The sequence below is a fragment of the Sorex araneus genome, chromosome 1, assembly GCF_027595985.1.
Source record: "Sorex araneus isolate mSorAra2 chromosome 1, mSorAra2.pri, whole genome shotgun sequence".
Classification (NCBI taxonomy): domain Eukaryota; kingdom Metazoa; phylum Chordata; class Mammalia; order Eulipotyphla; family Soricidae; genus Sorex; species Sorex araneus.
The window spans coordinates 448,237,971-448,262,574 of NC_073302.1; the positions used below are offsets into that span (position 1 = coordinate 448,237,971).

At 41.0% G+C, this 24,604-nt stretch overlaps 1 pseudogene; it reads right to left on the bottom strand.

The window, feature by feature from the left end:
* Positions 1–5,180: 5,180 nt before the first annotated feature.
* LOC129403286 (uncharacterized) lies at positions 5,181–22,815 on the bottom strand (annotated as a pseudogene).
* Positions 22,816–24,604: the final 1,789 nt, after the last annotated feature.

Genomic DNA, 24,604 nt, shown 5'->3' on the forward strand with positions numbered 1-24,604 from the left:
GACATAGAAAGATTGCACTCATCTGTGGAATATAGAATAATAGACTATAAGACTAACGCCCAAGAATAGTAGAAATAAGTACCAGGAGATTGTTTCCACGGCTTGGAGGCTGGTCTCTCATTCTGGGTAACTCAGGGAAGGGACCACCAAGTAAAATGTGGTTGGAGGTCATGTGGGGGAAGGGTGATGCGGGCCGAATACAGACTAGAGACTGAACACAATGGCCACTCAACACCTTTATTGCAAACCACAACACCTAATCAGAGAGAGAGAACAAAAGGGAATTCCCTGCCATAGTGGCAGGGTGGGATGGGGGAGACGGGACTGGGGAGGGGGGGAGGGATGTTGGGTTTACTGGTGGTGGAGAATGGGCACTGGTGAAGGGATGGGTTATCGAACTTTGTATGGGGGAAACATGAGCACAAAGATGTATGGATCTGTAACTGTACCCTCACGATGACTCTCTAATTAAAAATAAACTAATAAAAAATATTCTCTTCATCACTAATCATCAGGGAGACACAAATCAAAAATACTATAAGATATTATCTCATGCCAAGAGGCTGGGACACATCCAAAAGCACAAAAACAATGGTGTCAGTGTGGATGTGGGTAGAAAGGGACTCTCCTTCACTACTGATGGGAAAGCCGACTGGTCCAGCCTTTTTGGGAAACAATATAGACGGTTCTCAAGAAACTAGAAAATGAGCTCTCATTTGACCCAGCAATATCATTTCTAGCAATATATCCCAGAGATGCAAAAAAGTATGGTAGAAATGACATATGCACTTGTATGTTTATTGCAACACCATTTACAGTAGCTGGAATCTTTAAAAAACCTGAGTGCCCAAGAACACATACAGAAGCAGAGCACAAAGGAGGAGCACAAAGAAGGAGCCAATCCAATATAGTCCATACAAAGCAGCGTGAGAGCACCGAATGTGAGCGGTGTGAGAGAGTGTGCCACCCCAAGAGTCCGCGAACGACAGAACTCAACACACACACACACATCACTCCCTCCTGTTCACACCCACCTTTGAATTTTTTACACAGATCACTCTCGTTTTTGCATGAGACGAACTTACTGTAATATTTAATTTCATTTTTTGCTAAATATAAAGACACTCTGAATTCCTTAAATATTTAAATCAAGAAAAAATCCTACAACAGACAACTGGTTAAAGTAAATTTGATATATCTGCAGAATGGAATACTGTGCAGCTGTTAGAAAAGATGAAGTCATGAAATTTGCATGTAAATGGATCGGGATTGAGAGTATCATGCAAAGTGAAAAGAGTCAGAGACAAAAGGAGAGACATAGGATGACTACACTAATATGTGGTTATAATGTAACATAATGGAAGGCTAACATTGAAGGATAATAGAAATAAAGTTTAGGAGGATCGCTCCATGTCTTGAAAGTCAGGCTAACATGCTGGGTGAGAGGGGAGCTGATATGGAGAAGAGACCACCAAGTAAATGATGTTTGGAGGGCTCGCTCTGGATGGTAGATGTGTGTTGAAAGTAGACTATGTACTGAACATGATGGCCACTTAGTACCGGTATTGCAAATTATAACACCCCAAAGGAGAGAGAGTGTAAAAGGGAATGTGCCTGCCACAGAGTCAGGGTGGGATTGAAGGGTGGCAGGAGAGATACTGGAAACACTGGTGGTGGAGAATGGGCACTGGTATAGGGATGGGTATTCGATCATATATGACTGAAACATAAACATGAAAGTTTGTAAGTCTGTAATTGTATCTCATGGTGATTCATTCATTAAATAAATAAATAAATAGAACATATTAAATGTATTTAATACATCATGATCAGGGAGGAATCACCCTGGTATGCATGGATGATTCAATATGCAAATAAATCAATGTAATACCATTTATGATTTTTTAAAAGAATTCAAATGAACTGAATTGGTATAGATAAAATATAAATTATTCCTAAAGATAGTAACACCACTTACAACAAACCCATAGTCAACATAGCATTCAATGCCGTAAAACTTTAAGCAGTGTCTCTTAGATAAGGCACAATGTATACAAGGCACTTTACCATTACAGGCTGGATCGATAGCACAGCGGGTAGGGCATTTGCCTTGCACGCGGCTGACCCGAGTTTGATTCCTCCGTCCCTTTCGCACGCGGCTGACCCGAGTTTGATTCCTCCGTCCCTTTCGGAGAGTCCAGAAAGCTACCGAGAGTATCCCATCTGCAAGGCAGAGCCTGGCAAGATACCCTTGGCGTATTCGATATGTCAAAAAAAGTAACAAGTCTCACAATGGAGATGTTACTGGTGCCTGCTCGAGCAAATCAATGAGCAATGGGATGACAGTGATACAGCTGTGGAAGACTAAAGCTAGTTACCATAAGCTAGTTACAAAACTTCTGTGTTCGAGGGAGACTGAGGACATTATGGTTGGAAATGTACATGGGTGGAGGGATGGCTGTTGGTACATTGTATGACTGAAACCTGATCATGAAAGCTTTGCAATTGTGTATCACACTGTGCTTCAATATAATTGAAAAAAAATTTAAACTAAAATGTAAAAAATACATAGTTTTTTTTTTTGTTTTCTTTTTGGGTCACACCTGGCGATGCACAGGAATTACTCCTGGCTTTGCACTCAGGAATTACCCCTGGCCGTGCTCCGGAGACCATATGGGATGCTGGGATTCGAACCCAGGTCGACCACGTGCATGGCAAACGCCCTACCCACTGTGCTATCACTCCAGCCCAAATATATAGTTTTTTTGAGGAATGCAAATTTTGTTTTACCAAAAGGCTGGACCAGTCAGCATTTCCCCCAATAACTAATGGAGAGTCCCTGTCTCCACACATCCACACCAGCACTGTTCTGGTGATATATTAGTGATATATAAACACTAAAAATACTGAAATTAGCATTCTTTGACCTGCAATAAACACATTTGAGCAGTCGTAGCAAACACAGACTCAAAGTCAAAGGACAAAAAATAAGTCTTCAAGCACCAACTCCATCAAAAAAGCCAGGGTAGCCATACTATTATTGGAGAACAAAGATTTCAGGCTGAAAAAGATTAGAAGAGACAGTGAAGGCCATTTTTAATAATCAAAGGATATGTACATCACAAAGAATTTGCACTATACACCAAATGTGGGGCCATCAAAATACTTAAAACAATTGCTAATAGACTCAAAAACATTGGTAGCAACAGAGTAGTAGCTGGAGACTTCAACACTGACTTATTACCGCTTAATAGATCAACAAAACTAAAACTCAGCAAGGACGTACTGGCTCTGAAGGATGAAATGGAAGAGAAAGGAAAAGTATATATATATATATATATATGTATGTATACCTATATATATGCATATATCAATTGTATCACTTGTATCGCTTGTAGTCCTATTGATCTTCAATTTGCTCGAGCGGGCACCAGTAACATCTCCATTTGTCCCTGTCATGTGCTAATGCAGCCCAATGACATCTGCTTACTCTAGGAACAGGAAGAGCCTAAATCGTTCATTCAGGGATTTGACGAAGAAATCTGACAATCTAGTTGGTGGGCAGCCACGAGGTCTTCTGACGATCCATGGAATCCAGTTGGTAACAGCTCTAGTCCAGTGGTCATCTATGAATTACATTACATGACCGGCCCATCTGATTTTTGAAGTCTTGGCAAACGAGACAGCATCCCTGATTTTTGACCGTCGACAGAGGTCAGGACTCCGGATTCCTTCTCTCACTTGAGTGAGACATGATATTCCCAGCATAGCTCTTTTAATTTCTCTTTGGGATACCTTACTAGCATTCTCATCCTGTTTGCATAGGGCCCAGGTCTCTGAGGCATATGTTAGTGCAGGAAGAACAGTGGAATCGAAAAGATGTGCCTGGAGTTGGAGGTTCTTCATTCTCTTAACCACCTCTTTGATGCTCTCGAATGCATTCCACGCTGCTCTCTTCCTCCTGTGCAGTTCTGGCACCAAGTCGTTCCTCATATTGATTTCTTGACCCAGGTACACATAGCTGCTGCATTCAGAGATGTTCGTTCCATTGAGAGCAAATGGAGCTTCAGGGACCAGTTCGTTTTTCATGAACATCGTCTTGTTGAGATTCAGTTGCAATTCGAACTTTCCACACTCGTGGTCGAAGTTGGTCAGCATTTGTGCCGCTTGGCTAATGTTTGGTGTTATGAGAAAGATATCATCAGCGAAGCGGAGGTGTAATTGCCGACCGTCAATCTTCACTTCCATTCCTTCCCATTCCAGTTGCCGCATGATGTTCTCAAGGGCGGCACTGAAGAGTTTCGGTGAAATGGTATCACCCTGCCGCACCCCTCTCTTTACATCAATGATTACTTCCTTGTAGAATGGTGAGATCCTGGTGGTGAATCCACAATACAGCTCACGGAAGATTTTGATATACTGAGTTTGAATGCCCTGTTTGGCCAGGGCTTTGATGACCACCTCAGTCTCAACAGAATCAAAGGCCTTCTTTAAGTCGATGAACGTTAGACAGAGCAGCATCTTGAACTCTCGTGAAACTTCAATGAGTTTGGTCACTGTGTGAATATGGTCTATCATGCTGAATCCCCTTAGGAACCTGGTTTGCTCACATGGTTGTTCTTTATCTAGTGTTCTGCCTATTCTATTCAGGATGACACTAGTGAACAACTTGTAGACGACAGACAGCAGGCAGATTGTGCAACAGTTGCCAATGTCATGGATGTCTCCCTTCTTGTACAACATAACGGTCCTACTGGTTTTCCGCTGGGATGGAACCTTGCATTCAGACAGGTAGTGAGTGAAGAGTCGAGCCAGTGTATTGATGAGTACCGGCAACAGATTCTTCAGGTGTTCGGGTCTGACCTTATCCGGACCAGGTTCTGTACGAGTCTTTACCAGTGAAATGGCTGTCGGATTTCAGAAGGGAGAATGTTGGGAACAACATATCCATCCTGCAGAATTTGGTATGTGGGCAGGTGGACATGGCTGTCAAAGAGATCCGAGTAGAAGTCGTGAATAATTTTCTCCATTGCCTTTCTGGAGGATGTGATAGATCCATCGGGATGTTGGAGGGCAGCCATCTTGGTCTTGTAGTCGGCGAAGGACAGGCAAACGTTGCAAATACTTTTCCGGCCTTCTGCTGCACTGGCCAACACTGCTGCTCTTCTCTCTTTGAGGTTTTCCTTTATCGCAACTCTGCACAGCTTTGTGAGCTCGGACATTACCTTGTGGTTGCCTGAGGCTCGCGCCAAACCATGTTGATGAATGAGCTCCAGAGTTTTCGAAGACAGGCATTTGTTTGTGGCTTTCTCACTCTCGGCATTCTTTGCACAGACATGGAGGTGCTGAACCAGTCGATTGTATTCCTTGTCAATGTTGTCAAGGACGGCATCTTCCCACGTTGCTGCAATAGTGCCAAAGAGCTCCCAGTTAGTGGTCATTCTGGGAGTTGCCTTCTTAGACTTAAATTTTGCAGACTTTTCTCCCCACTCTCTGAAGTAGAATTTCGCAGGAAGGAGACAGTGGTCTGATCTCGTTTGGAATTTTGGGACAAAAGCGACATTGGTCAGGCAAAACCTTCGATTGAATATGGTGTGGAATTGGTGTGGAATATGGTGGTGAATATGGTGTTCATTGTGGAACTGTCCACCGGGAGACTCCCATGTCCAGTGTTTAGATTCAGCCTTCTGCAACTGTGAGTTACCATGGATGGTCTTGGTGGACATGATGAATTCAGTCTCTCACCCTGATCATTCCATTCTTGGTCATGTGTCCCAATGTGGAGTTATTCGGTCGACCTCGGACTTATCTTGGCATTAAAATCACCAACAATGATCTTGTATAAGGTGTGGTCTTCTTTATAGAGCTTCTCCAGTTCCATGTAGAACCTCTCAATTTCTTCTTCATTGTAGTTGGAAGTTGGTGCGTAGACAATGAAGATAGAAACTACAGGCTGTGAGCCACAACTATTCAAGCGAAATCGCCCAATTCGGGTTGTTAGGCATTCAAATTAATCGATGCTCATTGCCAAGTTCGTGTTGACAAGGACACCAATGCCACCAACACCTTTGTTTTCGCATGTTCTGAGGAACAATTCTTCTCCAGTGTCGAAAATGGCGTGATGTGATTGATGTCTCCTCGTTTCGGTCAGACCAATGATGTAGTACTTGATCTTCTGCGCTTGCACCATCAGGTCCTCGGCGGATGCTTCTGATGCCAGTGTCCATGCGTTGAAAGTACAATCACTTTAGTCTCTCTTCGTTTTGGCAGTCTAGTTCGTCCCCGATATTTTTCAGCCTTTCTTTGCTCATCTTTCTTTTTTTTTTTTGCTTTTTGGGTCACACCCAGTGATGCTCAGGGGTTACTCCTGGCTTTGCACTCAGGAATTGCTCCTTTCAGTGCTTGGGGGACTATATGGGATGCCGGGGATCAAACCCGAATCGGACGCGTGCAAGGCAATCGCTCTACCCGCTGTGGTATCGCTCTGGCCCCTGCTCATCTTTCTTAACGCTTCTGTATTGGGGGCTCTTTTGGTGACAATTGGCCTCATTTACCTGTCACCGAAAGAGCCCCCGATATGCATACATATAGGGCTTTTCATCCCCCAAAGCCAACTATACATTCCTCTCCAGTGCACATGGAACATCTTCCGAGATAGACCTCATACTGTGCCACAAAACATACCTCGATAGAAGCAAAAAGATAGAAATTATATCAACTATCTTTTCAGACCATTGTGCACTGAAAACAGATAATCATGCACAGAAATGGAGAACCAAATAAAACACCTGGGACTTAAACAGTTCATTGCAGAACAACCAGTGGATCTATCTTGGAGAATGCTCCTTGAGCACTGTAGAAGAATGTAGATTCAGCTTTGGGGAGATGAAAAGCCTATATACATATATATCTACTAATGTTCTCTTTAATTTCTTCCCTCAAATAAATTATATCCTTGCTGAGCTTTAATCAGGTTGATCTATAGAAAAGTGACAAAGTGGTATTGAAGTCTCCAACTATTTTAGTGTTGCTATGAATATCTTTATTCAAATCTGTGAGCAAAATAGTTTTCTAAAGTATTTTGCTGGATTTCTCATTAGGTGCATCTAGGAGTGCGAATACTTCTAGATGTATAGATCTCTTGATCACTAAGAAATGACCTTTACTATCAATTATAATGTTTCAGCCTGAAATCTATGAGGTATGATACTAGTATGCCCACCCCTGCTTTTATGAGGGAGTTGTTTGCTTATAGAACTGTTTTTCAGCCTTTGACTTTGAGTCTGTATTTGTGCTGTTAGAGGGTGTGTCTTTCAGATATCAGACTGTTGGGTTTAATTTTCTGATCTATACTGCCTCTCTGATCTATAATATAAAGATCTACAAGATCTTTTTTAATTTTCTTAATTTTATTTCATAAAGTAGTTCACAATACTTGATTACATGTAATATTTGAACACCAATACCACTACCATTATACCTTCCCACTAACATATTTCTGATATTTCCATTCTGAACCCCAACCCCTGCCCAAAGCAGAACCAGACAATTTATTTTGTGTTGTTTGTTATGAAAAACTGCTAAAAATATTACACTAGAGCTTCCGTAGAGGAAAGAGTTTGAAGATTTTATTTCACACAGAGGCCATTAAACCCTTCTATAAGATATCACTACCATATTGTTAAAAGTTGAGCCCTGTGTGCTTATGTGCATATATATACATATATATGTAAAATATTTCCCTCTAAGATTGGTTGACTCTTACTATAAACCCCATCAACTGTGGTGCAATACTCTTCTAGTATGGGTGGTGTAAGGTATGAGTTGTAGGTTCCAACAGTATGTTCACTTGTGGGTTAGCCTCGGCCCGATTCTGTGGAGAGCAGTCATGAGTATGGCAACAGTTGAATTATCGAGGTTTTCATCTGCTGGGGCTGGATCTTTTGGGCAAAGGAGGGGTCTCATCCAACCCCCATTGGGGCGCTCCAAATGAAACAGCCTGGCGTGGAGTTGGCCTGCATGGTTATGGCATATGTCGCCCTTGCTCTATATCTTAATTGTGTTTATCTACTGAATTTGAGAAAGATTATTGTTATAGAGTTTTGGCCATCTTTCTCTAGGGATTTGATGTGTTTGAGAGGCTTGAAATATCTTAAAGTAGCCCTGGTTTCATTGTTCTTCTAAAAGCATTTTGAGTCTATGAAGTGTCTGAGTTGTTTGTCTGTGGAGCTATGTATTTTTTCTTCAAATATAAATGAAATTCTGGCTGGCCAAAGTATTATTGGTTAGACATTCATTTCATCGGGTCTTTTATTCTTTTTATTTTTTCTTTTTGGGTCATACCCGGTGATACTCAGGGGTTACTCCTGGCTCTGCACTCAGGAATTACCCCTAGTGGTGCTTGGGGGACCATATGGGATGCTGGGAATCGAACTCAGGTCAACCGCGTGCAAGGCAAACGCCCTACCCGCTGTGCTATCGCTCCGGCCCCATCATTGGGTCTTTTCACTATATTACACCATTGACTTTGGATCTGGAGGGTTTTGTCAGATAAGTCTGTTGTGAATCTTAAGGATGTTTCTTTATAATCAGTTTCTTTCTTGAATCTCGCTGCTTATAGTATTCTATCTCTATGCTTTTATCATTCTGGTAGGATGCATCTATGGTATTTTTATTTGGATTTCTTTTATCTGGTACCCTTCTGGCCTTCTGGATTTGGGTGCATGCACTCTATAGCTCTAGGAACATCTCAGCAATGATGATCTTGACAGTTCCTTCTTCATCAGGGTTTTCTTCTTGCCCTTCTAAGACCCCAGTGATTCTTTTTTTTTACAGTGATAAAGCGAACATTTATTTGTAGGACAATCAAACTTGTATTATATTCTCTCTTTTTTTGCTTTTTGGGTCACACCTGACCCAAAAAGGGGTTACTCCTGGCTCTGCACTCAGGAATCACTCCTGGCGGTGCTCAGGGGACCATATGGGATGCTGGGAATCGAACCCGGGTTGGCCTACACCCTACCTGCTGTGCTATTGCTCCAGCCCCATTGTATTATATTCTCTTTGGGGGGGAAGTTGTTTTGATTTTGGTCACAAATAGTGCTTCTGGGGACCTATTTCTGACTCTCTGCTCAGGGATCCCTCCAGTAGTGCTTGGAGAACAATTATGGAATTCCAGAAATTTAACCTAGGTCAGCCACTTGCAAGGCAAGCACCCTACCCTCTATACTATCTTTCTGGCCCCTATATTACTTTTAATGTATAATAGCAAAACAATTGTCATCTGAAGTTGTTGATTATGTAAATATCTTTTTCTTTCTCTGTGAGAATGACCACTTTCTAATAAAGGAAGGTGTTTATATGCAAATCTATTCTTACCTTTATGAGGCAAGAATTCATCTTTATTTACTTGTTATTCACATAAATTCTGTGCATACTAAATGCTAGGCATTACTAGAATAATTTAAACTTTTTATAACTTGAGTTTTCCTAAAACTCAACAACGTAGGGTTTAATTTAGTACTTTTCAGGTGAGAATTCTGAAGTAGAGAGGTACTCTGTCCAAGTTACTAAAGCTAGTAAGCTGTAAACTGAGGTTTAAACTGTAATGATTGCACTCTACATTTAAAACAAATAGAGCTGCAACCTGTGGCTCTTTTTTAATTTTTTTATTAGAGAATCACTGTGATGTACAGTTACATATTTATGAATTTTTGTTTGCATTTTACACATACAGTGATCATTTACTCATCCCTCCACCAGTGCCCATTCACCTCCACCAATGATACCAGTATCGCTCTCACCACCCCCACCTCATCCCCCACCACCAGGGCATTCCCCTTTGTTCTCTCTCCTTTTGGGTGTTGTAGTTAGCACTAGAGGTATTGAGTAGCCATCATGTCCGGTCTATAGTCTACTTTCAGCTCGCATCTTCCAACCTGAATGGATCCTCCCAACATCTTCTACTTGGTGTTCTCTTCTCTATCTGAGCTGCCTTTCCCCCCTAGCATGTGAGGCCAGTTTCCAAGCTGTGGGGCAGATTTTCTAATCCTTATCTCTACAAATCTCCCACTATGTTATTTTATATTCCACAGATGAGTGCAATCTTTCTATTTCTGTCCCTCTCTTTCTGACTCATGTCACTTAACATGATACTTTCCATGTAAATCCACTTATATATAAATTTCATGACTTCATCTTTTCTAACAGCTGCATAGTATTCCATTGTGTAGATGTACCAAAGTTTCTTTAACCAGTTATCTGTTTTTGGGCACTCTGTATTTTTCCCAGATTTTGGCTATTGTAAACAGTGCTGCAATAAACATAGAAATGCAGATGTCATTTCTACTATACCTTTTTGCCTCTCCAGGATATATTCCCAGCAGTGGTATTGCTGGGTCAAATGGGAGATCAATTTCTAATTTTTTGAGTATCGTCCATATTGTTTTCCAAAAGGGCTGAACCAGTAGGCATTCCCACCAGCAGTGTAGAAGTGTCCCTTTCTCCTCACATCCACACCAACAGATGGTTGCTTTTGCTCTTTAAGATGTGGGCCAACCCCAGTGATTCTTATGATGTTCCTATTAACTTTATCCCAATGTTCTCTTGTCAGCTGTTATTTTATTTTGAGGCTTTTCCCCATATTCTACCGTTGTCTGAATATTAGCTGCACCTTATTTTGGAGCTCACTGATTCTGTTCTCAGCAGCTTTTACTCTGCTCCTGAGCCCTTCCAGTGAGATTTTCATTTCACCTATCAGGTTTTTCAGATCTATCATTTTGCTTGTTTTTTCGTTTGTATTTTTTCTCATTTCTGCCCTCACGTCCTCTTTTATTTTATTAGTGGTGTGTTTCATTGTTTTTCTTTTTCTGTTTTTGAGCTCTTTATGCACCTCAACAATTCCTTTCTACATTCTTTATCAGAGAGGTTATAAATCTCATTATAATTCGTTGGGTCCACTTGGCTAGCATCCTCACTCACTAAGTCTGGTGGGTTTTCTGTGTTCCCTTACCATTGTGACCTTTGCAGTTTGGATTCTTCCACTCCCTGTTGCCTTTGTGGTTTTGGTGTACTGTTAGCTGGAGTGATCGCTAATGGACTATTGGCATAAGGTGGTTTGGGCAGTCAAGATGCCCCAGAGAGAGTTCCATACAAGAGGCTAATTTGTGGTTCTTGTGGCATATGTTGGGGTAGATTAACTCCAGCCACAATGGCCACAACTCAAGAAGTCACATCACTGGTCCTCTGATCTGTAATTTCAGGTATTTGGTCCGTGTAGCTTGTGGTCCTAGTTCGGAATTGCCTCCATCCTTTGGCACATTATTCATGCTCCTCTGTATTTTTGTACCAATGCAGTCTGAGCACAGTCGCTGCTCAGGAAGCCACTCTCACCACAATTAAAATCTTGAAATTGAACTCCCATTTGACCCAGCCATATCATTTCTGGGAATACACCCTGGGGGTCCAAAACCATACTGCAGAAAAGCCATTTGCACTTGTATATTCATTGTAGCACTCTTCATAATAGCCAGAATCTGGAAACACCCTGAGTGCTCAATAACAGATGACTGTATAAAGAAACTGTTGATGGGGCTGGAACGATAGCACAGTGGGTAGGGTGTTTGCTTTGCATGCGGCAGACCCGGGTTTGATTTTCAGCATCCCATATGGTCCCCCTGGACACCGCCAGGAGTAATTCCTGAGTACATGAGCCAGGAGTAACCCCTGTGCATTGCCGGGTGTGACCCAAAAAGAAAAAAAAGAAACTATTTAATATCTACACAATGCAATACTATGCTGAACCAGGAAAAATGAAGGCATGAAATTTGCTTATAAATAGGTGAACATGGAGAGTATCATGCTGAGTGAAATAAGACAGAATAAGAGGGACAGACACAGAAATATTGCACTCATTTGTTGGATATAAAAAAGAACATAGGATGAAACTGATATCCAAGGACTAAAAAACACGGAGCAGGAGGATTGGTCAAAGTTTAGAAACCTAAAACAAGTATGTGTGTATGGGGAGAGGGAATCAGTAGGTAGTTAGGAAGAAGAGGAGACAGTTATGACAATAATAGTTGGGAATCATCTCTCTGGACATTAACTAAACACTAAAAGTAAGTAATGCCACTTGTCACTTGTAATAGGATGTACATTATAACCTTTCAGTACCTGTACTGCAAACCATAATGCCATAAAAGGAGAGAGAGATAGAGAGAAAGAGAGAGAGAGAAGATAAGTGCCTGCTATATAGCAGGTGGAGTGGGGGTGCAGATAGGGCTGGTGCAGAAGGGAAACTGGTGACATTGCTGTGGGAAATATACCCTGGTGTAGGGAAAGGTGTTGCAACATTGTATGACTCTCAATCATGAGCATCTTTGTAACTCTATCTGACAATGATTCAATCACTTGTATCACTTGTCCTCCCGTTGCTCATCAATTTGCTTGAGCAGGCGCCAGTAACATCTTTATTCATCCCTGTCACGTGCTAGTGGAGCCCAGTGCCATCTGCTCGCTCCAGGAACACGAAGAGCAACTTCTTTGTCAAGATCCTGAATGAATGGTTTGATGCTCTGTGATGTGCTTCAATGATTCAACACAAATAATAAATAAATAAATAAATAAATAAATAAATAAATAAATAAATAAATAAAATTTTCCTAAAAATCTGTTGGTTTTCTATATGGATCCACAGTACTCAGGCTTGATCCTGACTATGAGCCCTACCACCCATAGCACTGTTGGGTATGGCCCTGGTGGTCCCTAATACCATGAGATCAAATAGTAGCAAATCTCTGGGAGCACCAAGTATAGCTGGGAAGTGGTGCTCATGTTTTCTAAGCAGTGCTTTGGGAGTCCCCCGTTTAAAATAATTTGGAAAAAAATACCCACTAAATAGACAAGTGTAGTCCACGATAGTCAACAATAAACCCCAAGAAAGGTAGAGTATCAATTTTTCACCTACCTATCAAAGATATAAGAAAGAATATTTGACTCATAGGAAAAAGTAACAGAAAATGGCTTTAAAGGCCAGACACTCAACTCTTCAAAAGAGAAGATGGGTCAGAAAGATAGTTCAGTGACTAAGGCGTTTGCCTTGCACACACAGAATGGGGTTTTGTTTTCTAGCATCCTGTATGGGTCCCCTGAGCAGCCCAGTGTAATTCCTGAGTACACAGCCAGGAGCACACAGCCATGAGTAACCTCTGAGCATTGCTGGGTGTGGCTTTGCCCCCCTCCTAACAAATAAAAATAAATAAATAACTAAAGGAGGACTTTAGATAATGTATTTAAAAAGAAAGACTCAAGGCTGGAGAGACAGTACAGTGGTAGAGCACTTGCCTGTATCAGGCTGACTTGGGTTTGAACCCTGAGTGCAGAGCCAGCAGTACACCTCAAGCACCACCAGGTATGCTCCCCCCAAAAAAGAACAAAAAAAATGAAAGAGAAACACTTTCAGCAGTGTCTTAAACACAGAACAAGGACTAAAGGAGAGCTGGGGCATGGAGATCAAGTGTCTCGCACTTAGGAGACCTTCTGTTCAATTCCTGGTATCAAGTTAAATATTAATACTAAAGGAAACCAGGACCAAAAACTTAAGAAACCAGGAAACAATGTCTTGCTAGATACAACATTATAATAGAAAGAATTCTAAGAAAGAACCAAATAGAAAATCAGAAGCTGAAGAGCACAACAGCCAAAATGAAATGTTGATGGGATGGGTTTAGGCAAAATGCAAGCAAAAAATGAAGACAGTATCTAAGGGAGCTGTAGAGCATGAGCAAGCATGCCATCATATGCATCATGGACTCCCAGAGGACCAGAGAGAGAACACTCAGTAGAAATGATCGTTGAAATTTGTCTCCCTGCTTTCTTTCCTTATTTTCACAGAGACTGCATTTCTTTTTTGTTTGTTTGTAGTTTTGCTTGGGGGGCCACACCCAGCAGTGCTCAGGGCTTACTTCTGGCTCTGCACTCAGGCTGGGATCACTCTTGGCAGGTTCCTGGGAATATTTGGGCTGCCAGGGATGAAACCTGGGTCAGCTGCAGGCAAGGCAAATGTCCTTCCCATTGACCTATCATTCTGACCCTGGGACTGTATTTCTTTGGGTGAGGCAAGTAGGGGGTTCCAGTTAGCACTTCAGGAACCCTTAAAGTTTCTGGGCCAACTGGGCCAGCAGCTCAATACAAGGGCCCAAGAATGTGGTGCTTTGAGATAATCTGAGGCACCTCATCAGTGCACAGGGGCCTCCAAAACTTCCAGTAATGCTGAGATGTGGGGGTCATGTAGTACCATGGTCTGAACCAGGGTAGACAATATGCAAGGCATGTCTTTTAAGTACTGTGCTCTCTCCAGTTCCAGACTGTATTTCTTGTCCTGTGTGATTACCAGTACATCTCTGATCAAGTGACATGATAGGACATTAAACCACTGGAGCCAGAAGGAGAAAAATAAGAAGTAAATTCATTTAATGATTTTAATTTTTTTAAAAGGAAAACTTGCAGATTGGCTCTGAAGAGGGGCACTCTTTGAAGGCTAGACCAGGCTCCATATAATTGGGAGGCCTTAGCCTTCACCTCGTTCCCAGCCAGAACCCAAAGACTAGCCACGGATGCAAGCTTGCACATACCTAGCCCTTCAGGAATGTGCCAGCATGTGGATTCCCCAGTATACCTGAGGACACTGTCGGATCCCCTTTCCCCTCAAGAATTCCCCTCCTCAGATTCCTCCTTCCAGACTTTTTAATCTGTTTACTCCACCCACTCTCCCCTGACCAGGACACATGCTTTTATTAGGCACCACTTGGAAAGCCACTCCCGATTAAAGTTGAGAAGAGCAAAGGTCCACCCCTGCACTGATGCCCAGGAACCACCAGAGAGGTCAGAAGGCACAGCCTATTTGGGGGGCGAGGTCTCTCCTGCCCCTGGCCCCAGCGCACTGCCAGATCCACACCTTGGCCTTGGTAGAAAATGGAGTTCCTAGGCAGAGGCACTCTGTCCGTTCTTACTGAAGATTAGCAATCTCATTCACTAAGTGCTCTCCTACTCGTTGTAAGGTTTTAAAATTAGATTCTGAGTTTTAAAATGTTGCTCTCTGGTTTTGCCAGCTTCGTAGTGGCTTTTATGGAAGGGCAGATTCTCAGGACCCCCGCACCTTCTCTGTCACTTCTCTGATATCATCTTACCCACCTGAATCTGTACATACGTGTGTGTATGTTTATGTGCGTGTGTGTGTGTGCGCGCATGTGCACACACACTTTTAACAGCTCAAGACAGCAGTCTTGGGTTCTTTTCCTCACTTAGAGAGTCAGGAGTCAGGTCGTGGCTCACTGTTCCTCACAAGTTTTGAGTCCGGCTTACTGGCCAAGGATAATGTTGTCATCTCCAGGTCCAGCTGGGCCTGTGCCACCCACTTCTAGACATGGGCACACGATTGGCAGACAGACCATCTCCTCACAAGTGTTGAACACCGCAGAGCTATTCACAGTGTGTCATCTCCCTAAATAAGAGAAGAAGCCCTGCCCATTTTTAAATGTTTTTGGTGTCCTTTACCCCCAAGATGATTGTTTTTAGTTTAGGGGTTGTTGTTATTACATACTGCGTCATGCCCAGTGATGTTCATGGGTTACTCCTGGCTCTACACTCAGGAATTACGCCTGACGGTGCACAAGGGGGACCATATGGGATGCCAGGAATCGAACCCGGGTTGGCTGTGTGCAAGGCAAACACCCTACCCACTGTGCTGTTGCTCCTTCCGCTATGCCAAGATGATTGTACTCTTCTTGCACGCAGGATAAAATTCAAACCCTCAGTAATTCCTTACTCAGGAGGAATTGCTTTTTTCTCCAACAGAGATAGGACCACTCTTCACCATCTACTGCCTCAGAAATGCAGGCGGCTCCAGCAGACTTCTCCCTCCCCTACCCCTCTGTGTCTTGCCCTTCCCTATTCAGAGAGTTTGGGAAAAAAACCTTTCTGAACACGTGGGACCTTCAGGATGCGGCTGTGTATGACTTGTCCATTGTGTCCCTGTTGGTGTGTTTGGTAGTGGTTTTATGGAAAAGATGCATCCTATTGGATTTTTTAGATAAGGAGTGGGGAAGAGAACTCAAGTGGTCATGTTCATACCCATTGTTTTCAGGGCCCTGACTTAGATACACAGGACATGTAGCCTCCTGAACACCACCAGATATAACCCTACCACTGAAGCACCAGGTAGAAAAGTGCCAGGAGGAGTTCCAATCCAGCCCCCATCATGACTATTAAAATGTTTTGTGTGGAAAGAGAATTATGAACGGTTGTTGTGGTCAGTCCTCTCCCCTACTCAGAGCAGCTCTGTGCAATATATCTGCCCTATGTGAGACTGTGTTAGACTTCGGGGAGCAGAGTGTCTGAAACAGCCCCTGATCTCCAGTACCTTGTAGCAGAAAGGAGAGACTGGAACAGAAGATGAATTTTTTTTAATTTACTTTTTTTAAATTGAAACACCATGTGGAAAGTTACAAAGCTTTCAGGCTTAAGTCTCAGTTACATAATGCTCGAACACCCATCCCTTCACCAGTGCACATATTCCACCACCAAGAACCACAGTAAACCTCCACCCACCCCCCTCCCTCCAGCCCCCCACCCCATCTGTGTAGTTGATAAATTTCACTTTACTTTCTCTTTACTTTGATTACATACAAACAAAAAAACTCACTATTATTGTTTGGAGTTTCACCCCAGAGTCGTATCTGCTGAAAGGAAGCATTTGATAATTTGTTTTCCATTGCTAAGAATGAGGAGATATAAGGTCGTGTGGCCACAGTAGCGGCTGTGAGGTTCTAGATTTCTGTATTTTAGTATTTTAGTGACTAAGTCCAGAGGGATTTCTGCCAGAGGTTGCATCGTACCTCTCTGTTACTTTATATTCCACATAGAGTGCAATCTTTCTGTGTCTGTCTCTTTCTTTCTGACTCATTTCACTCAACATAATACTTTCCATGTTGATCCACTTGTATGCAAATTTCATGACTTCATGCTTTCTAACAGCTGCATAGTATTCCATTGTGTAGATGTACCAAAGTTTTTTTAGCCAGTCATTTGTTCTCGGGCATTCGTTTTTTTCCAGATTCTGGCTATTGTAAACTGTGCTGCGATAAACACACAGGTGCAGATGTCATTTTGACTATACTTTTTTGCTTCTCCGGGGTATATTCCCAGGAGTGGTATTGCAGGGTCAAATGGGAGCTCAATTTCTAATTTTTTGAGAATCGACTATATTGTTCTCCAAAAGGGTTGAACCAGTGGACATTACCACCAGCAGTGTAGGAGGGTTCCTTTCTCCCCACATCCACGCCAACAGCGGTTGTTTTTGTTCTTTTGGATGTGAGCCAGTCTCTGTGGTGTGGGGTGATATCTCATAGTTGTTTTGATCTGCATCTCCATGATGATTAGTGATGAAGAACATTTTTTATGTGCCTTTTAGCCATTCGTATTTCTTCCTTGAGAAAGTTTCTGTTCATTTCTTCGCCCCATTTTTTGATTGGGTTGGATGTTTCTTTATGTAGAGGTCAAGCAGTGCTTTATATACCGCTAATATCAACCCTTTATCGGATGGGTACTGGGTGAATATCCTTTCCCACTCTGTAGATTGCCTTTGAATTCTGGTCACTGTGTCTTTTGCAGTGCAGAAGCTTTTTAGTTTAATATAGTCCCATTTGTTTATCTCTGTTTCTACTTGATTACTTAGTTCCGTGTCATCTTTGAAGATACCTTTAGCTTCAATATTGTGAAGGGTTTTGCTGAACTTGTCTTCGATGTACCTTATGGATTGTGGTCTGATGTTGAGGTCATTAATCCATTTTGATCTGACTTTTGTGCATTGTGTTAGGTCGATGTCTAAGACCATTTTTTTGCATGTGGCTGTCCAGTTATGCCAGCACCATTTGTTGAAGAGGTTTTCCTTGTTCCATTTCACATTTCTTGCCCCCTTATCAAGGATTAGATGGTCATATATTTTGGGTTGCATGTAGGGATATTCCACCCTGTTCCATTGATCAGCAGCTCTGCCTTTGTTCCATTACCATGCTGTTTTATTTATATTTTTTAAAATTTATTGATTTTTTAATTAGTGAGTCACAGTGAGGGTACAGTTACAGATTCACACATTTTCGTGCTTGTTTTACTCTCATGCAATATTCGAGAGCCCATCCCTCCACCAGTGTCCATTCTCCACCACCTATGAACCCAGTATCCCTCCCACCCCCTTATCCCATCACCCCCACGCCACTCTGCCACTATGGCAGAGCATTCCAATTTGTTCTCTCTCTTCTCCTTTTGGGTGTCGTGGTTTGCAATAGGGGTATTGAGTGGCCATGATGTACAGTCTCTCGTCTACTTTCAACGTGCACCTTCCTCCCCGCTCGGGGTTTCCAATCACATATTACTTGGTATTCCCTTTTATATCTGGGATGATTTTCCCCCAGCGTGTGAGGCTAGCTTCCAAGCCATGGAGACAACCTCCTAGTATTATAAACTACTATTCTTGGGTATTAGTCTCCTACTCTGCCATTTTATATTCCACAGATAAGTGCAATCTTTCTATGTCTGTCCCTCTCTTTCTGGCTCATTTCACTTAGCAAGTACCATGCTGTTTTAATTGTTACTGCTTTGTAGTAAAGTTTGAATTTGGGGAGGGTGATGCTTCCCATCGTATTTTTCCCAAGAATTGCTTTAGCTATTCGTGGGCGTTTATTGCTCCATATGAATTTTAGGAGTCTTTGATCAATTTCTTTGAAGAATTTCATGGGTATCCTTATAGGGATCGCATTGAATCTGCATAGTGCTTTGGAGAGTATTGTCATTTTGACAATGTTAAATCTTCCTATCCATGAGCAGGGAATATGTTTCCATTTCCTCGTGTCCTCTTTTATTTCATTGAGTAGTGTTTTGTAGTTTTCCTTGTAGAGATCCTTTACTTCCTTAGTTAGGCTGATTCCTATGTACTTGATCTTCTGGGACACAATTGTGAATGGGATTTTTTTTAATGTTACTTTCCTCTGACTCGTTATTTGTGTATAGGAAGGCCATGGATTTTTGGGTATTGATTTTATAGCCTGCAACGTTGCTGTACAAATGTATTGTTTCTAGGAGTTTCTTAGTGGAGGTTTTAGGATTCTCTAGATATAGAATCATGTTATCTGCAAATAGTGAGAGCTTGATTTCTTCCTTTCCTATCTGTATACCCTTAATGTCTTTTTCTTGCCTAATTGCTATTGCAAGTACTTCCAGTACTATGTTGAACAGAAATGGTGAGAGTAGGCATCCTTGTCTTGTGCCTTATCTTAGAGGGAAGGCCTTTAGTGTTTCTCCATTGAGGATAAGGCTTGCCATGGGTTTGTGGTAGATGGCTTCAACTATCTTGAAGAAAGTTCCTTCTAAGCCTATTTTGAAGATGGATTTTTTAAAGAACAATTGTTGCTACAGAATTAGTACGGTTTACGCTTTCCTAAGATTTACACTATCTGAAGAGAAAGGTGGGTTGAGTCCCTCTCGAAGAGCCTGGCAAGCTACTGAGAGTACCTGCCCGCAAAGCAGAGCCTGGCAAGCTACCCATGGCATATTTGATATGCCAAAAACAGTAACAGCAATTTTCACAATTGAGACATTACTGGTGCCCGCTTGAGCAAATCGTTGAACAACAGGACGACAGTGCTACAATAGTGACAGTGGGACAATTTAAAATTTCACAAAACTCAACAATGAAAACAGTTTCATTGAAAAGTGGGAAGAAGACACAAATAAGTACTTTCAGAAATAATATATTAATGGTCAGCACACATATGAAAAAGGATTCATTATCACTTAGAATCACTGTCATCACTGTCATTGTCATCACTGTCATCCCGTTGCTCATTGATTTGCTCAAGGGGGCACCAATAACGTCTCCATTGTGAGACTTGTTGTTACTGTTTTCGGCATATCAAATATGCCACAGGTAGCTTGCCAGGCTCTGTCCTGCGGGCAAAATTGCCGGGCTCTCCAAAAGGGGTGGACGAATCAAACCTGAGTTGGCCGTGTGCAAGGCAAATGCCCTACAGCTGTGCTATCACTTAGAATAAGTGAGGGAAAAATAAAAATAGCAATGGTAAATTACTTCACATCAGCGGGACGGAATATATCAAAAAACATGAAAATAACAAATGTCAGCTGGGGTGTGGAGAAAAGAAACTGTTCTTCACTATTGGAGGAAATGTTGCTTGCCCTGACCTCACAGATAAAATGTTATTTCTCAAAAATATATGTATATGAGTATAGCTCACATTTGATCCAGCTATGCCACCTTACCCACCAGTGGCTAATATTCTTGTCTTGCACAAAACCAACTCAGATTCTATCCCTAGAACCACATTTGTAGTACCAGAGCAACTATAGGAATCATCCATGAGCACAGATCCAAGAGTAAACCCTGAACATAGCCAGGTGTGGCACAAAAAAGATAACGTAGTAGTTAGAATAGATGTATTCATGCTCTGTATATTTCAACTCTTAGTACAATATCCAGAAAAATGAAAGCAAGCCAAATGTTCAACAACATATGAATGGATAAATAAGTTATGTGATATGTACACAATGAAAAACTATAGGACCACAAGAAGAAAAATTAAGTTATGCAGATCAAATCAACATGGATGTGAAGAAAAAGTATCGAGCTGTATGAAATAAGCTGGAAGAAGAAGGTAATATAGCATTATAGCACTCATAAATGGAATACAGAGATCAAAGGGCAGGAATACTATTAATAACTTTGAAACTGGAATAGACATACACAGACATGAGAGTGCCCAGTTTAGGAGAGGGGTGAGTTGAATGATTGGATTTACTGGAAGTAGCTTAGAAACATAGGTGTATGATCTCAAGCACATGGGCAATGCAGAGAGAATTACTAGCACACACCAAAATCAATGTTATCAATTAATAAAAAATGGGGATGGAAAGGAGGGAAGATGCATTGGACCAGAGGTGACATAGACATGGTGAAAAAGTTATGGGAACTTTTGTGGCAAGGGATGGCTATATCTTTTCACATCAGCACTCAAAATTTGAGTACTATTGTAACCCTACTACCTAAACTATGATAAAAATAAATACATTTAAAATAAGAAGAAAAATGTTCTGATTTGAAAATAAATTGGGTATAGGCATATATCCTCTGTGCATGTCTTAAATTCGGGTTTGTTACTTCCTGAACTGTTTTATGAGGGAAATTTAAACCAACAGTTTATAGTTCTTTCTTATACATTTTTATTTAACTTTCTGTATAGTAACATTGATGCTCTAGTATTAATACATACAGTTGCCTACCTTATCACCACAATAGTGACCCAGAGACATTCCTCCAATGTCCTTATAATACTTAAAATCTACTACAATCTACACACACACACCTACCTTTCTTGATTTTGTCAATCTGGTAATCCAAGGAGAAAGTTTTTATTACTATTTGATCCTGGCTATTCCCTTGTTTTCCTTCACAATTTACCATAAGTGAGTTATGTGTTATTTGTCTTTCTCCCTCTGGCTTAATTTCTGGAACATGACATCCTCCAGTTCCATTCAAGTTATAGCAAACTAAAATATTTCAACTTATTTTCTGATGGTATAATATTCCATTGTGTATATACACAGCAGCTTCTTGCTTTTCTATCCATCATCTGCCAGTGGGCATTTGGAACATTTTTCTACATCCTGACTGGTGTGTCAAGTGCTATAATAAACACAGGCATGTATATTGCCTTTTAAAAATGTTATTTTGGGGTTTGAGGTATGACTAGAAGTATAAAAATAAATATTCGGTTCTTATTTCTTTTTTTTTGTTTTGGGGTCACACCCAGTGATGCACAGGGGTTACTCCTGGATCTTCACTCAGGAATTACCCCTGGCGGTGCTCAGGGTACCATATTGGATGCTGGGATTAGAACCCGGGTCGGCCGTGTGCAAAGCAAACGCCCTACCCGCTGTGCTATCGCTCCAGCCCCGGTCCTTATCTTCTAATAGTAAATTAATTTGCTTATCCAGGTTTTTCACAGAAACTGGAAATTGCCACAATACTATCAGAGAGTATTTGTCTATATGTAGCAGGAGGTCAGAGGTAAAGTGCAATCAGTAAATGGGCATGATGGTCACCACATGGGATACTTTATGGAATACTCTGTTTTGCTTATGAAAAACTCCTGATCATTTTATACCAAATTTGACCTTTTGAGAATTAATATCATTGTTGACAAAGTATTCTGGTGGATAGAGTGATTGATTAATCTTGAAGAAACGTTTATGTGAGGAAAAAGTAAGAAGCTATATCTTGGGGTGTTTTCCATTGTGATGGTATTTTTGAAGATGACTGCACCAGAGGAGATCCAGAGGTATTGAAACCTGAACAAAGATTAAAGACAGTAATCACTTACAAAGTACCATGGACATAGACCATGCCCATGCAAAGATTATTTGAATAGTCACTAATAAATGTAAATGCCAAAGTACATCATTTCTGAAAAGTCTCCAAATGGAAGTCTCTTCTTTGTTTACAAAAATATAAAAGGTAGATTCTCCAAGTCACATAGTTCTTAAGTTTTTCCCATTCATTTAAAACATTAGATTATATTAACCATCAAATTGTATTGCATTCTCTGATATTTGAAATCAAGGAATGAATATGAGGTAGAAGGTGAATATCATAGTAATGAAATTATCATCATTGTCATCACCATAGTACTTCACCACCTCCTCCTCCTCTTCACCATCATCTACTCTGTAAAAATCTTGATATTTCATTTCTGACTATGTGTCTGAGTCACAAATATGTTTAAACAAGGACACATTGGTTTCCCTGCATATCTGAGAACTATGCATGGGAGTCACCTAGTGAGAGAGTGGAATGGGGAGTAGAAAGAGGCATGAGAAAAGTTTTGTATCTGACAAAACTTTATTGTTGTTAGTGAGGATATTTTTACTGTTGTAAGCATACATAAAATTATATCCTTCAAATATCCCAATTGTGGGCAGTTTAACTTATGGCAGAAGAGCTTATTATATTTGGGGGTTGATGAAAATCCCCCCAAATCTGTGTTTGCTACATAAAAGTCAAGCACTCTTTTACTGAGGTTAGTCATTAGCCAACAGTAGTTGGGGTTTTATTAACTGAGCTACTTTTTCTTCTAAGAGATTTTTACATATACTATGTTGGCATTACATATCAAATACTTGTGCAAGCTGATTATCCTTATATGACTCACCATTATTTTCCATCACATTGTACCTTGTTCTTCTTTTGATCATTTGCTTATTTTATGAGATACAGATATTGCTGACTTTTTTATTTCTTCCTTATTGCTTCAGACTTTAACATATTGCTGATAACTTTTATTTCTTTCCTTTTCACTAAATACATATACTCATGCTTTTATTTCTTTATTATATTCCAATGTCATAAAGTTTAAACCGAAATATCTGCCTTAACTGAATCACACAAATTCTGATTATTAATATCTAGAGCTCTAAAAACCTTATTATGTCTTTTATGAAACAAAACATATTTAAAACATTTGCAGCACGATCTGTTTTCTTTCCAGACAGTTTAAAATTTTCACATTAGAAAAAAATATTATTTCATCTATTGTCAACTACATGGTATTTTTTTTAATTTTTTATTGAGTCACCATGTGGAAAGTTACAAAGTTTTCAGGTTTAAATCTCAGTTATACAATGCTCGAATACCCATACCTTCACCAGTGCTCATATTCCACCACCAAGAATCCCAGTATAGCTCCACCCCGCCCACCCACACCCCTAACCCCCCCACCCTTAGCCCCCCCCGCCTGTGTAACTAATAAATTTCACTTTACTTTCACTTTGATTGCATACAATATTTCAACAAAACTCACTATTATTGTTTGGAGAGTCTCTCCCCTAAAGTCAGACCTGCTGAAAAGGAAGCATTAGATAATTTGTTTTCCATTGCTGAGGATGAAGAGGTATGATATCGAGTGACCACACTTAGCGGCCTCTCAGATTTGGGTTTCTGTATTTTAGTATTTAAGTAACTAAGTTCAGAGAGATATCTGCCAGAAGTTGCATCGTTGCTAACTTGTACTTCTCAGTTACATTATATTCCACATATGAGTGCAATCTTTCTATGTCTGTCTCTTTCTTTCTGACTCATTTCACTCAACATGATACTTTCCATGTTGATCCATTTATATGCAAATTTCATGACTTCATATTTCCTGACAGCTACATAGTATTCCATTGTGTAGATGTACCAGAGTTTCTTTAACCAGTCATCTGTTTTGGGGCACTCTGGTTTTTTCCAGATTCTGGCTATTGTAAACAGTGCTGCAATGAACTTAGAAATGCATATGCCATCTCTACTATACCGTTTTGCCTCTCCGGGATATATTCCCAGGAGTGGTATTGCTGGGTCAAATGGAAGCTCAATTTCTAACTTTTTGAGAATCGTCCATATTGTTTTCCAAGAGGGCTGAACCAGTCGGCATTCCCACCAGTAGTGAAGGAGAGTCCCTTTCTCCCCACATCCACGCCAACACTGGTTGCTTTTGTTTTT